This window comes from Microcaecilia unicolor, chromosome 2 (genome assembly GCF_901765095.1).
Source record: "Microcaecilia unicolor chromosome 2, aMicUni1.1, whole genome shotgun sequence".
In the NCBI taxonomy this organism is placed as follows: Eukaryota; Metazoa; Chordata; class Amphibia; order Gymnophiona; family Siphonopidae; genus Microcaecilia; species Microcaecilia unicolor.
The window spans coordinates 198,976,528-198,991,698 of NC_044032.1; the positions used below are offsets into that span (position 1 = coordinate 198,976,528).

Below are 15,171 nucleotides of genomic sequence, written 5' to 3' on the forward strand. Positions count from 1 at the left end.
TCGAAAATACGGTCTGTCCCGCCCCTTCGCGGACCCATTCTCGGAGATAGTCGCCCATGGAGGTGGACATCCATGTTCGATTATGCCCCTCTATGCCATACTTTGTATTGTAATTTAAATATTTTTACTGCTGTAATTGACTATTGCTTGTTTGATTTATTCTTACTGTACACTGCCTCGAGTGAATTCCTTCAAAAAGGCAGTAAATAAATCCTAATTTAAAAAAAAAAAAAAAATATATATATATATATATATATACATATATATATACATACACAACTTTTTTTTAAAGGATATCAAGTTGAGGGGGCGTGGCAAGATGGCAGATGCAACCCGCGGTTTGGAGAAGCTTTCCTAGATCTTCGGAGCCTCTTTGTGAACGTTTTACCTTTTCTCTCTTTTTTTGATATCGCTAAACAAATGCCGCACACAAAGAGGAAAGGCGCGACGAGGATGGGAATCCCGCCTGCCTCATCTTCGACTCCACTTCAGTCGACCCTCGAGCGCTACTTAACCGCCGGATCCCAACTCGGAACAAGAGGGATGAGACCCGCAGAAGAGAGCCCGGGATAAGAGGACTCTCTACGGGCCAATGAAACATCTTTATCCCCTCCCCCAGCTTCAAAAATACCTCCGCATCCAGTAGCGATTGCAGTAAGAGAGGGAGATTCGAGTTCCACCGGAAGTGTGAGAAGCGAGAACCCTGAGCAGGATCCCGAACTGCAACAGAAGCTCCTGGAACAAGCTTCCCCAGTATTGGTGGGGAGCGCAGAAAGAGCTGCAGAGGTGAATCTGTTGAAGAAAATGGAGGTTTCTTTACAGGAGTCCCGAGGTGAGGTTACAATTTTAACTACTAAGGTTGGAGAACTTCAAGGTTCAGTAGAAAGGATCCAAGCTGAACTCTCAGATAGAGTTAAATATTTACAGCAAGAATCAGAACAATTAACTGAAATTAAAGCAACTGTTGTAAAAGATAAATTGTTTGTGCACAATAAAATAGAACAACTTGAAAATTACAACAGGCATCTAAATTTAAGGGTTCTGAACTTTCCAAGACTCCCAGGGATATCACCTTTGGACATGTTTAAAAGATATTCTTTTGAGATATTAAAGTTACCCCAGGAAGTTTTTCCTCCTATAAGTAAAATTTTTTATTTACCCCAGAAGAAAGGAAAAGAGCCGGGTGAACCAGGTGGTCTAGGAGAGAAAAGTTTGAATTTGGCGAATATATCCGAAATATTAGAACAAACTTTGGATGCTAATACGGAGCGAAGGACTTTATTAATCTCATTTACTTTTGAGCAAAATCTTAATGCAATTTTACATCTTTATTTTCGGAATTCAGTTACTCTATTTGCGGGTGCCAAGGTTTGGATGTTCCAAGATGTTACTAAATCTACTCAACAGAGAAGAAAATCTTTTCTGGAATTAAAAACAAAAAACTTTGGATTTGGGAGGATCTTTTCTACTGGCCTACCCATGCAAATGCATAATTCGGTTAGGTTCAACAAAGTATGTTTTTTTTCTCGCCTGACCAATTGAGAGTCTTCTTAGATTCTAAAAAGCCTGTTAAGATATGAGTTTGGGATTGCATCAGTTCTTTGTTTGAAATTGAATTTAATAAGTAACTTCTCTAATATGTTTGCCTGTCCCCCTCCTCCATATGTGGTCTAAGGAAGCAATATAACTGAATGTTACGGATTAATAGTTTAGTGGATACTGATGGTAAAATATGTTAGTCGGTGGGAATTTTTTCCTTTGTTTTTTTTATTTGAGCTGTATCCATTTACTTTATATAACATTATGATGCTGTATTTCATGACAATGTAAAAATTTACGTGTCAATTTAATTTGAAAATTAATAAATAAATAAATAAATAAATAATAAAGGATATCAAGGTGTTATGAAAAGCCAAAAAGGGTAAGATAAAGGAAGAAAGTAGCATTAGTAAAGAGGATGATGGACAGATGTCTGTAAATGAGCATACTTTTCTGCCATTAAAATGTACAACAGACATGCCAGGAGGAGAGAAATAAGAGGGAACTAGATAGAAACTAGAACATTCACAGGTTTTGGAAAATTCACTGTAATGCAAATAGTAAAGCTATGCTTTGGGCATGCAAAAATCTGGCAGCCATTTATCAGCTGCAAGGAGAACAACTTTGGAATTGCCAAAAATTTGTACGTTATTTTAGATGACGGAATGAACGTTAACACCTAAAGACAACTACTTGTATCTGAGTTGTGTACATTCAAGGAGAGATATGTGTACATTGTGTGTAGTCATCAATAAAAAATTGTTGAATCTAAAAAGTAAATAGGAACTCCATATGTTTGGTTGCTAAGTACAGGTACTGTTAGCAGGAAAAGATGCTCTGTAAAGGTCATAATAAAGATCCCACCTTGAATACTGTGTACTTTTCTGTAGGATGTACCTTTCCATGTAAACTGAGAGGATGGGTGTGGTTCAGTAAAAAGGACAGTTAAAATAAAGCTTATGACACTGATTTTACAAAGAGAAAATTGTTCTCACCTTCTGATTTCCTTTTCTTGATTCCTGATTGACAGGATGCTACCCTACTAGCAGATGGAGGAAAATAAATGAGCTTTCCAATATAAGGGCTGGAACCAGCCTATTGCAAAGTTGATACTCTAGACAAATACCTTTGGGGGGGGGGGGGGGGGGCAGAATAAGCCACCCATTCTAACAAACTCTTAAGGCAGAGCTTCCCAAATCTGATCCGGGAGGCACCCCAGCCAGTCAGATTTTCAGGATACCCACAATGAATATTCATAATATAAATTAAGGTTCACACTTAATAATTGGTAGTACTTAAGTAAACATGATGCAGGAATTACCACTATTGTTAGCAGAATCTGTGGTACTTCAGGAGTCAAATACCACACACCAGAATGAGAGAAAAGTCTTCTTTATTTGCCAGCAAACAAAGTAGAACATCAGCGCTAACCCTCTCCTTCTCTTGGCTCTCTGTGTCTTGTCTCTTTCGTAAGCTGCTTCTGTTCTCATTTATATATGGTTCTAAACCCCTCTAGCCCCCACCTCCTCACCAGATGGTAAGGAATAGATTGATTACCCTGTCTTGAACTAATTATCTCTACACATTACTTACAATATCAGTTACACAGGTTTCAAATATTTCCTAAACTGACCTACGACCTGGGGCCTCTCAAACTAGACAATGCGGCACCTATCTCCTGCATTTTATTATTATTAAATTCTCAGATTCTATTATTTTACCAATAACTCAATCCTCTGTTTTATTATTCACATAATCAGATTCTCTCGGGGCATTCATTAAGGGGCCAGTCCTAAACTTAGCTATAATCAATCAAGGAAAAGAGTTGACTTTTCCTGACCTCTTTCACCTTTAGCTTCATACACAGAACTAGCTAGGAATGTTGATAATTGAAACCAGATGACCTCTTAAACTGCAGAAAATATCACTTGAAAAGTCAGACAAAGATGTAAACACTGAATTGAAAAGATATTTTACAGGGAGAAATAGAACTTATTAATTAAAAGAAAGTATTAAAAATTAAACAGAATAAAACATATTTAAAAATAAGCAGAGATCAGAATTCCTTATAAGACAGAATCTAAATTATCAAGAATTTATTTAAAATCTAAACTATCTCCTATTTCCAGGACTGCCTCAAACATACACATAACAACAACTGTTAGAAATACAAAAATATCTTTATTCTATATAAATCTAATCCTCTTGTTCTTATCTTAACTCATAGTCATAAAAGTCTATAACACACAAATCACTAATATTCTCTCACATTCACACATTAAATTCAACAAAATATTACAAACAAATACAGGCATAACAGGACTAATACTGAATATGGAGTATTACATTAAAGCACAGTTACACAACTACTTAACCATGCAGATTGATAACACATAACAATTGAGTCCTTTCCACGTAGCAGAATCTCAACCAGGCTGTATAGATAGTTCCAATCTCGTAGGATTTCAATACGAGTACTTTACGTTCAAGCTGGATATCCTTTAGTAAACACAATTGTAAATGGACGACTATCTTCAACCATTCCGGGTAAGGACTACAGGAACTCCAAATTGCTGACACCGTCAACTGTTGGCTACTATGTAGTAAACTTCCACATGAAATTATAATACAATAGGTAGTCAATTCACCAAGGAACCAGGACCCGACATGATCATGTTTCGCTATAAACTAGCGTCTTCAGGGGTCTTGTGTTCTAAACAAAACAACGAGTTACACTATATTCAACCTATCTACATCACACATCCATATGCAAAAAAATGCAACAAACTAACATAAAACTAAAAATTACAAAATTACTTGCCAGCTCTTCAAGGTGGTTAGGTACTCGACACCAGCGATGTGCCCGTGAAGCCGCCCCTAAGGACGCTCACACATACGCATAACTAGTCTCGGGATCTCAGGGATTTAAATACCAGTCTAGATATTCAGCCACTCTATTTCTTTATTTAACCCACCTGGGGCCACCGTATTTCAACAGAATATGAGACGTTCCTTCCTTAATAACAATGAGGGGATATTACCCCCCTATTCGACTTAATATGGTCCAAATCTACAAAGCGAAAATCTTGCACTGCATGTTTCAAATCAATCCAGTGGGCCACTACAGGGGCTTCCAGACGGCCAGTCCGTATTACTCAAATGCTGGGCAATCCTCAACTTGATCTTGCGTGTGGTCAACACGATGTACGAAAGTCCACACGGGCATACCACCCCATAAACACAATTATCAGTGTTACAATCTGTACATTCTTATAAACGATAAAATTTTGTAGAATGAGCAATATTAATTTCTTTCATCTCCATAAAAAGCATTTTTGCCCATTTTGGGCTATCTTTGATGCCCTTGATCTCCAGTGGGACAGCTTCAATATTCTTTCTTTTAGCACCAATAGAAAGAGCAGATTTCCTTCTATCAGAATATGTAGTTTTCATTTTGGAGTCTCTTCATATAAGGATTGCAAAAATGCCCTCAAATGTTTGCGGGCAGCAGCCTGTAATTTCTTCACTACACTCTTGATACAAGTGTAGTAAAAGTGATTCTTCTTTCAAAAAGCACCAATTTTTTAAAATAAAGAACACATTATGTTATAAAACTGTATTCAAGAAAACTAAAAAACAGGAATGTTTTTTAGGATGTGGAAGGATGAGGCCAGGTTTCATAACAGGTTTAAAGAAAACTGCAGTCAGTTAGGATGACCGACTTGGCCAATTATGATTGGTGGACCCTGTTGCAAGGCGTCTGAGTGTCTGTTGCTGGTGTTTCTTCACCCTTGCTACAGTTTGACCTCTTAGTGAACTGTAGGCATCAAAGCAAGCCTAGCAACAGACACTCAGGAGCCAGGAGGTACCAGAAGCATACAATTGGGCAATGAAACAAACAATTCTGCCTTGCAACAGGGTTCACCAATCATAATTGGCCAAATCTAACTGGCTAAAGAAGTTTTCTTTAAACATTAGGTTATAAAACTGTGTTCAAGTAAACTAAAAAACAGGGTGGAAACCATTGTATACATACTTCTTGTTGAAGAAACTCGCACCTGCACAGACAGGCTAATTTATATTGAATTAAATGCCACAAATGAAGATATTAATCACTTTAGACTGAAGTAAAATTTTACCCATTGAAAACCTGATTGCAAGAATATTTTCCACTTTTGCTGGGTACTCTCCACAGAGGAACACGGGGAGGAATACTGGATGAAACTGAAAGAAGCCAAGAGAGAGGTACGCCTGGCGAAGGCGCAAGCGGAAGAACAAACGGCTAGAAATGTAAGGAGGGGTGAGAAAAATTTCTTCAGGTATATTAGTGAAAGGAGAATGACTAAAAAGGGAATTGTGAGACTAAAAGATACTGCGAACCGCTATATAGATAATGATGAAGAAAAAGCCAATTTGCTAAATAGATACTTTTGTTCTGTTTTCACTGAAGAAAATCCCGGAGAAGGACCACGAGGGACTAGCAAAAGTACATTTGAGAATGGAGTGGATAAAGCACCGTTCACAGAAAAGAGTGTGTATGAACAACTTGGAAATCTAAAGGTGGACAAAGCCATGGGACCGGACGGGATCCACCCCTAAATATTGAGGGAGCAAATCTTAAAGATTTGTTTAATAAATCCTTGAAGACGGAAGAGGTTCCGAGGGATTGGAGAACGGCAGATATGGTCCCTCTTCACAAAAGTGGTGATAGGGAAGAAGCTGGAAACTACAGGCCGGTAAGCCTCACTTCGGTTATTGGAAAAGTAATGGAAGCGATGCTGAAGGAAAGGATAGTGAATTTCCTGGAAGCCAATAAGTTGCAAGGTTCGAGACAACATGATTTTATCAAAGGGAAATCGTGCCAAACGAATCTCATTGAATTCTTTGATTGGGTAACTGGAGAATTGAATCATCGACGTGCTATAGACGTAATCTACTTAGATTTTAGCAAAGCTTTTGACACGGTCCCCCACAGGAGGCTCTTAAATAAACTGGACGGGCTGAAGATAGGACCCGAAGTGGTGAACTGGATTAGGAACTGGTTGACGGACAGACGACAGAGGGTGGTGGTTAATGGAGTTTGCTCGGATGAGGGAAAGGTGAGTAGTGGAGTGCCTCAGGGATCGGTGCTGGGGCCGATTCTGTTCAATATATTTGTGAGTGACATTGCCGAAGGGTTAGAAGATAAAGTTTGCCTATTTGCGGATGATACTAAGATTTGTAACAGAGTGGACACCCGGGAGGGAGTGGAAAACATGAAAAAGGATCTGTGGAAGCTAGAAGAATGGTCTAAGGTTTGGCAATTAAAATTCAATGCGAGGACATGCAAAGTGATGCACTTAGGGAGTAGAAATCCACGAGAGACGTGTGTGTTAGGCGGTGAGAGTCTGATATGTACTGACAGGGAGAGGGATCTTGGGGTGATAGTATCTGAGGATCTGAAGGCGACAAAACAGTGTGACAAGGCAGTGGCCATAGCTAGAAGGTGGCTAGGCTATATAAAGAGAGGGGTGACCAGCAGAAGAAAGGAGGTGTTGATGCCCCTGTACAAGTCGTTGGTGAGGCCCCACCTGGAGTATTGTGTTCAGTTTTGGAGGCCGTATCTTGCTAAGGATGTAAAAAGAATTGAAGCGGTGCAAAGAAACGCTACAAGAATGGTATGGGATTTGCGTTACAAGACGTATAAGGAGAGACTTGCTAACCTGAACATGTATACCCTGGAGGAAAGGAGAAACGGGAGTGATATGATACAGACGTTCAAATATTTGAAAGGTATTTATCCGCAAACGAACCTTTTCCGGAGATGGGACGGCGGTAGAACGAGAGGACATGAAATGAGATTGAAGGGGGGCAGACTCAAGAAAAATATCAGGAAGTATTTTTTCACGAAGAGAGTGGTGGATACTTGGAATGCCCTCCCGTGGGAGGTGGTGGAGATGAAAACGGCAACGGAATTTAAACATGCGTGGGATATACATAAAGGAATCCTGTGCAGAAGGAATGGATCCTCAGAAGCTTAGCCGAAATTGGGTGGCGGAGCCGATGGGGGGAGGAAGGGTTGGTGGTTGGGAGGCGGGGCTAGTGCTGGGCAGACTTCTACGGTCTGTGCCCTGAAAATGACAGATACAAATCAAGGTAAGGTATACACAAAAAGTGGCACATGTGATTTTGTCTTGTTGGGCAGACTGGATGGACCGTGCAGGTCTTTTTCTGCCGTCATCTACTATGTTACTATGTAAATGCGTTTGTTGAACTGATGCTAATGGTCATCAATGGATCCAGAAAGATCAGATGAATTTCCACTTTGCTCAGTTGGCTGTTCAAGTACATCAGAGTGTCATTTACTGACATACAATAAAAATAAAGGTTTGAAATTAATTGAAGAGCTTCTGCCTGATCAACAGAAGTTGTTACAAGAGCGTTCTGGTCAACTTTTCGATGCTGGATCAACTATTTGCCTTCATCATGAATCCTTACTGTTGAAAAAGTTTGAATTTTTGCAAAGAACCTGCTGTAACCCATTTTCCCAAAGGTGATCATAATGCAAAAAGGGGCTTAAGAGTGCTGGATGACACACTAGCAACCCAGCTAAAGGCCTTAACAAGCAAAATATTTGTGCCGGCTCAGAAACTATGTCCACCTTGTCGAAAAGACGTCAGTAACAGAGTTGCTGATTCTTTATCATCATCAACAGCAGATGATGAACACAGTGACATTTCTGGCAAGTTGAACACAAGTTTGACATCTCTTGGTATTTCTCCATTAAAGTTCAAAAAAGTCAGCAAGCGTGATGTACGAGGCTACACCAAACGCAAAATCAGGCGAGTGCAAAATACTTTGAGTCATCATCTTGCAGTTGCTGGTGGCTTAGACCTAAATGAGTTTGAAACTCAACCTTCTACCAGTCAGAAATGTGACAAATGTTCTGATTATGATGACCTGCTAAACGAGTTGAAAAACAAAGTCCAAGTTTCAGCAAATCATGCAGAAAAACTGCAAATACTAACTTTAGCACCAAACAGCTGGTCTATTGAAAGAACTGCCTCAGAATTCATGGTTTCAACTAGAATGGTTAAAAAAGCAAGAAATCTGAAATCAGTTTGTGGAATTCTGACAAAACCAGACAAGAAGAAAGGTAAAGTTTTACCAGAAGAAACAGAAAAAAAAAATTCTTGGCTTTTTTGAAGATGATGAATTCAGCAGACTGTGCCCAGGGAAAAAAGATTTTGTCTCTGTCAGAACTGGCACTGAAAAAATTCAAATGCAAAAGCGCTTGCTGCTTAGCAATCTAAAAGAAATGTATGTTGCATATCGTACTCGAAATGGGCCAGAAGTGGGTTTTTCCAAATTTTGTGAGCTAAGGCCAAAATGGTGTGTCACTGTTGGCTCATCTGGTATGCATTCAGTGTGTGTTTGTGTCATTCATCAAGCTTATGCTTGCTGGAAGCCATCTGCTGAACGAAGATTACAAAGCACTGATGGCTAAAACTGTGTGCAATTTGGAATGCAAAGAATGCATGCTTCACAGGTGTGAAATATGTCCAGGTAAAGATGTGCTTGAAAATTACCTGACAGAAGTGTTCAGTGATGCTGACCCAGGTGAAACAATCGAGTTTAAGCAGTGGGTTCATACAGATCCCACCACACTGGAGACCAAACAGATGTATGTTGATGATTTTGTATCTGAGCTTGCATTGAAAGTTTCAAACCTGTCAATTCACCATTACATTTCCAAACATCAGACACAATACTTAAAAACTGTTAAAGAAAACCTAAATCCTTGTGAAATTGTTGTTCTCTTGGACTTTGCTGAAAACTACTCCTTTATTGACCAAGATGCTGTTCAAGGTTTCCACTGGGAAAACAGTCAAGCTACACTGCATCCATTTGTTGTGTACTTCCGTGATGCTTCAAGTGAAATTCAGTGCATAAGTGTTTGCATAATAAGTGACAGCTTGCAGCATGATGCAGTTGCTGTACATGCATTCTTGGAAAAATTAATCACGTTCTTGAAAAGCAAAATTGGAGAAATAAAATATGTAACATACTTTAGTGATGGCTCAGCTGCACAATACAAGAACTTCAAAAACTTTGCCAACTTGTGCTATCATCAAACAGAATTTGGAATAAGTGCACAGTGGAATTTCTTTGGCACAAGCCATGGCAAGTCACCATGTGATGCCATAGGTGGTACAACAAAGCGACTAACTGCTCAGGCTAGTTTGCAACGACCTAAAAATAGCCAAATTCTCACAGCACAAGGCTTGTTTGAATTTTGTGATCAAAAAATAAATAAAATCAAGTTCATTTTTGTTTCCAAGGATGAAATTGAATCTTCAAGATCTGCACAAAAGGAAAGATTCAGTAAAGCTTCCACAGTTGCTGGAACTCGTGAAAATCACCAGTTTATTCCCATTGACTTGAACCAAATTTCAGTCAGTAGAGTGTCAAATGATTCCTCCTCATTTGTTGTCAAACTTTGTCAGTCAGATGACCCAGTGAGTGTACCTGGCATAAATGTGTCAACTTCAGCCTGGGCAGTATGTTGCCTGTGTTTATGACAACAAATGGTGGATTGGCAATGTCTGTGACACATCATTTGAAGAACATGATGCCTAGGTCAACTTTATGCATCCATGCGGGCCTGCACGATCATTTCATTGGCCTAGCAGAAGAGATTCTTGTTGGATTTCTGAACAGCATATTCTAGCAGTTCTTCCAGTACCAGCAACTACAGCACTTGGACAACAGCATACATTTCCAGAAACAGCAGTGAAACTTATCAGTGAAAAATTCTTGTCACTTCAGCACTGAGGTTTTACTTGGGAACCATTAAGACACCCCCATTAGGCTTGAGAAACTAGGCAAAGACAACCAAATGAGGCTTGGGAACCTCAAGTAAGATGCCCACCTTCAGGCTTGGGAACCTGTGCCAAGTGGCTGGACTTGCCTGGCTATCGGGCGTGACCTCTTGGCGATGAGTTTGCCACTTCCTATTGAATTGGTAGTGGCGTAGCCACCATGGACCAACGCATGCTTAAAGCAACTGAGTGACTTATACAGCAATTAGAAACATCGATGGGCCCGATATCCGTTTCATCAACAATACTGGCCAAAAAACACTTTTTTTGCAATCCTTATATGGAGAGACTCCAAATTGAAAACTACATATTCTGATAGAAGGAAATCTGCTCTTTCTAATGGTGCTAAAAGAAAGAATATTGAAGCTGTCCCACTGGAGATCAAGGGCATCAAAGATAGCCCAAAATGGGCAAAAATGCTTTTTATACCAACTTTGACGCTTATACTTTTTCAACCACTTGAAGGAAAGTGCTGCAAATTGGAATGCCTCATTACAGCCGTGCATTTAGTATACCTACCAAAAATCAACCTGAAAGGCCAACTAGTTTAGAAACCACAGCAGCCTCAACATCGCTGTAAATTGATTTTTGCTGTTTTTTTGGCAAAGTTTGAGCCTAAACCATTCACAAAGTAAGAGGACTAGGAACATGGGGTTTTGCCAGTTCATTAAGCCCTAAAGGTAGTGCAGGTTCTCCAAATATCCCCCTTGTACTACTAAAACTTCCAGTTTTACAGCTTCTGGAAGTTGGCCCAAAATGTCATTTTTGCTCAGGCGACATTTTGCAACCCTTTACTTGAGGTCCCCTAGAACCTCCAATTTTTAGTCTTTTGAACTAAAATTTTGCACAGCTTAGTTTTTTATCATAAAGAAACTATGTACCAAATTTCATCAAAATCTGAGATGGTGAGGTGGGGACCCCTGGTCCACTTGACACGGAATGACTCTGTGACGTCCAACGTCACAAGACATATACGTTGACCCTTGAGGAAGGCTCTTGTAGCCGAAACACGGACCGTGTAGGGTGCAAATAAAGTTGTGTTTGGAGCATCTTTCCTTTTGTACTGGACTGATCTCTTGGACTTGGTTCTTTTCCACCTTTTTTTTTTTGTGTTGTTTCATTTTTGTGGAGAGTGTGAACCTCATTTGTTTCCTGCTCCAAAGACACTATTATACCACCAGGACCTTTACAAGGTAGGCCCATGGAGGGCCTACCACTGGGAGGGGGAAGGGGGTTGGAGAGAATGGTGGGAATTTATTTCCTGTCAGGGTGGATGAGGGAGGAAACTGGTCTGCAGTGGCGACGGGGGGGGGGGGGGGGGGGGGGGGGGGGGGAGGGGTTGCAGTCTGTCTCTAAAGGAGAGACAGTGGGAAAGTCTCCAATGCCTTCCCAATAAAGCAAAGATACTTACCTGTAGAAGGTATTCTCCAAGGACACAGGCTGATTATTCTCACAAGTGAGTGGACAATCCACTTCGGCCCGGGAACCGGCATATTGACTAGCAAAATGAAAAACGTTTGCTAGTGCCTTTTGGCACGTGTGCAGCACCGCACCACACATGCGCAGAGTGCCTTCCCGCCCGTCACGCAACTGCGCTCCTCAGTTTTATCCAAACGCATAAATGAAAGAAAACAACTCCAAGGGGAGGTGGGTGGGTTTGTGAGAATAATCAGCCTGCTGTCCACGGAGAATACCTGCTACAGGTAAGTATCTACGCTTTCACTGAGGACAAACAGCCTGTAGTATTCTCACAAGTGGGGTATCCCTAGCATCCAGGCTCACTGAAAACAATAAACATTGGTCAATTGGGCCTCGCAACAGCAAGGACATAACATAGATTAACCTAAAACAATACACAAACTAGCTGAGAGTGCAGCCTGGAACAGAATAAACGGGCCTAGGAGGGTGGAGAGAGATGCCAGGAACTCAGGCTCATGATAAACACTTTAGCAGAAAATATTCACTTCCTCAACTACTACCACACAAGAGCCAAGACAGAAGACAAAACCAAGCCAGATTGGGCAAGGCTGTCAGAATCAGAGACATAAGACCTATCAATTCGGGAAGTCTGACCAACGACCCTACTATTAGATGCCGCAGATCCACAAACCAAGGGCATCTTAACCAATCTAGAGCTACAGAGAGTACCAAACAATGCACCTCCTGATCTGCTAGGTGACATGACCTAAAAGAGACCAGGGAGGATATATATATATATATATATATATATATATATATACACACAGGAGGCCCTCCGAACAAGCCTGGAGCAGAGAATCCAAGCCCTCTGAAACCTGTTGCCTTCTGCGACAGAAGAAGCGAGGCACCTTGGCATTCTCTCAGGCCACCAACAGAATCATCACTGGCAATCCCCACCTGTGGACTATGGGAGAAAACACCTTGGAACTAAGGGACCACTTGCCTGGATCTAAGGCATGACTACTGAGGAACTCCGCCTGAACATGTTGAACCCCACCACAGGGGACGCTGACAGACTCTCAAGGTGAGCTTCTGCCCAACAAATGAGAAGAGCTGTCTACTCCGCCAGCAGGTGTCTCTTTGTGCCGCTGTGGCAGTTACGGATAACAGTGCTGTCACATTGTCCAACAAAACTCACACTGCTCTGCACTCGAAGAGAATCTGAAACTCGCAGTGTGCCAGCTGAATCACTGTGCTCTAACAGATTGATGGAACAACATGCTGCCTCTTGGGACCACAGCCCTTGCACCAGTTGACTCAAACAATGGATTCCCCCCCAGGACACTTCTGTCCACAGGTTGTTCCTCGGAGCTCACCACCTGAGACTCCAACTCAGTACAGCTGTGAACAGTAACTCAGCCCTCTAAGGAGCTTGACTGAGGTGCCCACAAGGGTGGAGAGAATGCTGAAGGGTCTCATGTGTACTCTGGTCCATGGGGTCACCATTATGGCCGCTTCAATCCCAAAACCGAAATGTAATCACCAGCAGATGGAACTGGATTGACACATCAACTGTCCAACCGGAGTTTAACGCTTGGCTATCCACAGGAACGAAGATACACTTGACCCCGAAGCATGTCAAAAGGATCAGCTAGATACTCCAAGGACTGCATCAGTAGCAAGAGACTCTTGAGGGGATTTATCAGCCAACCTAAGGACTCTTGAGCAAAAACCTAGCAGCTTCCCCGATACGACATTGCATGACCCAACTAGGCATGTAGGTATGGATGAACTAGAATGCCCTGCTTGCGAAAGGCCACCGCCAAAACCTTGGGAGGCATCCTCGGGGCCATTGTCAGCTTAAATGGCATTACACAAAATCCATAATGTCCGCAAAGCTAAGACATCACTGGAGAGACTGATCAACCGGAATGCCAAGATAGGTCGACTAACTGTGCTAGATTTGTCCACGCTTGACTTATCCGAAGCCTAAGAGTCTCCATGGAAAGAGGGAACTCAGAGTGGCCGAATAACACTTTTGAGCTTTAGTAGGGGAAGCCAAAACCGCAGACGCCAAGGCTCCAGCCAACACCAATGCCGTGTAAAACTACAAAACACCAGCAGCAGTAAAGTCATCACCACTAGAAAACAGGGCACATGTGCCACTTCTCCACCCTAAAGAAAGATAGCACCAGAAAAACCAACCCGAGCCCAAGACCCTTCAAGGAGACGGCCACAAATGCCGGCCAAAACAACTGCACAACACTGCTAAGGAAACAATGCTTCCAAACACTTTTTTTTTTTTTGGGGGGGGGGGGGAACAGTGGCTGTTCCCCGCTGCTCTGCAAACGCCCTTCCCTTGAAGGGGCTGAGGCCAGCAACGGAAAGTCCACCCTAGGCCCACAGGCACTCAGGGAAAGCTCAGGGATAGGAGGGGGGAGGGACTTGACCGCCCAAGTTTGACACCCCTGAGGCACCAGAGAACCTCCGAGGGCCTCAGCCTTTGCCAGCAAAATAAACTTAAGGGTGCACAGATGCAGGAAACAGAAAGAAACACTGAGCTTTATTATTGATTTAAAACAAGACAGAAATGATAAAGAAAAGTAGCAAAGTAGAAACTCAGAGACCAAGGGGCTCACCAAATCTACCACTTGCTGGAGACTGAGAATACTGAGGCTTTCTGGGGCTGAGCAGGGGTTTTATTGGCTTGCTCAAGAATCAGAGTTCTCGGTCTCCACCTGCTGGTAGGCATGCATAATCCATCAGTCATTCTGGGTCAGTCCGGAGGGGTTCTAAGTTATAGACAAAATTTACCCACTGATGAATCTTCTTCCATAGCTGTTAATAAAGCAGACAAAATGAAGTGAACACACATATATAGAGAAGAGAGGATTTTTTTTCAGATATTGGTATGTGATGGCCCAGGTTGCATATTGTGAAATATGGGAATTTGAGGCCAAGAAAGGAAATAAAGCAATACAGGTAAATATGGACATTGTTGCACCATGGACACATTTATTCATAAACGTGTCAATAATGAAGGAAATTATCTTAGGTGGTTAAGTTATCCACAAAGTACTGGAGAGGTGTACTGTTTTTACTGCAAGCTGTTTTATGCTGCCAATTATTAATTTGCAAATAGTGGCTTCAATGACTGGAAGTATGCCAGTAATAAACGTCAGCACATGAGTAACTCAACAAATGATATTTCTGCAGTGATGGATGTAGTTAAGAATGGAAGGCCAAATTGACAATGCTATTCTCAAATTGATTGAGCAACAAACTACTGGTGAACGTTTTTAAAAGACTCAATTAGTGCGACAATATTCCTTGTAGGAAGAAGGCTGGCTTT

The 15,171-nt window shown here is 41.5% G+C and overlaps 1 protein-coding gene across 1 annotated transcript in view; it reads right to left on the minus strand.

The window, feature by feature from the left end:
- The window catches only part of SPIN1 (spindlin 1), a gene marked incomplete in the record, with an annotated part of 155,803 nt that overhangs the window by 82,998 nt on the left and 57,634 nt on the right, over nucleotides 1-15,171 (minus strand).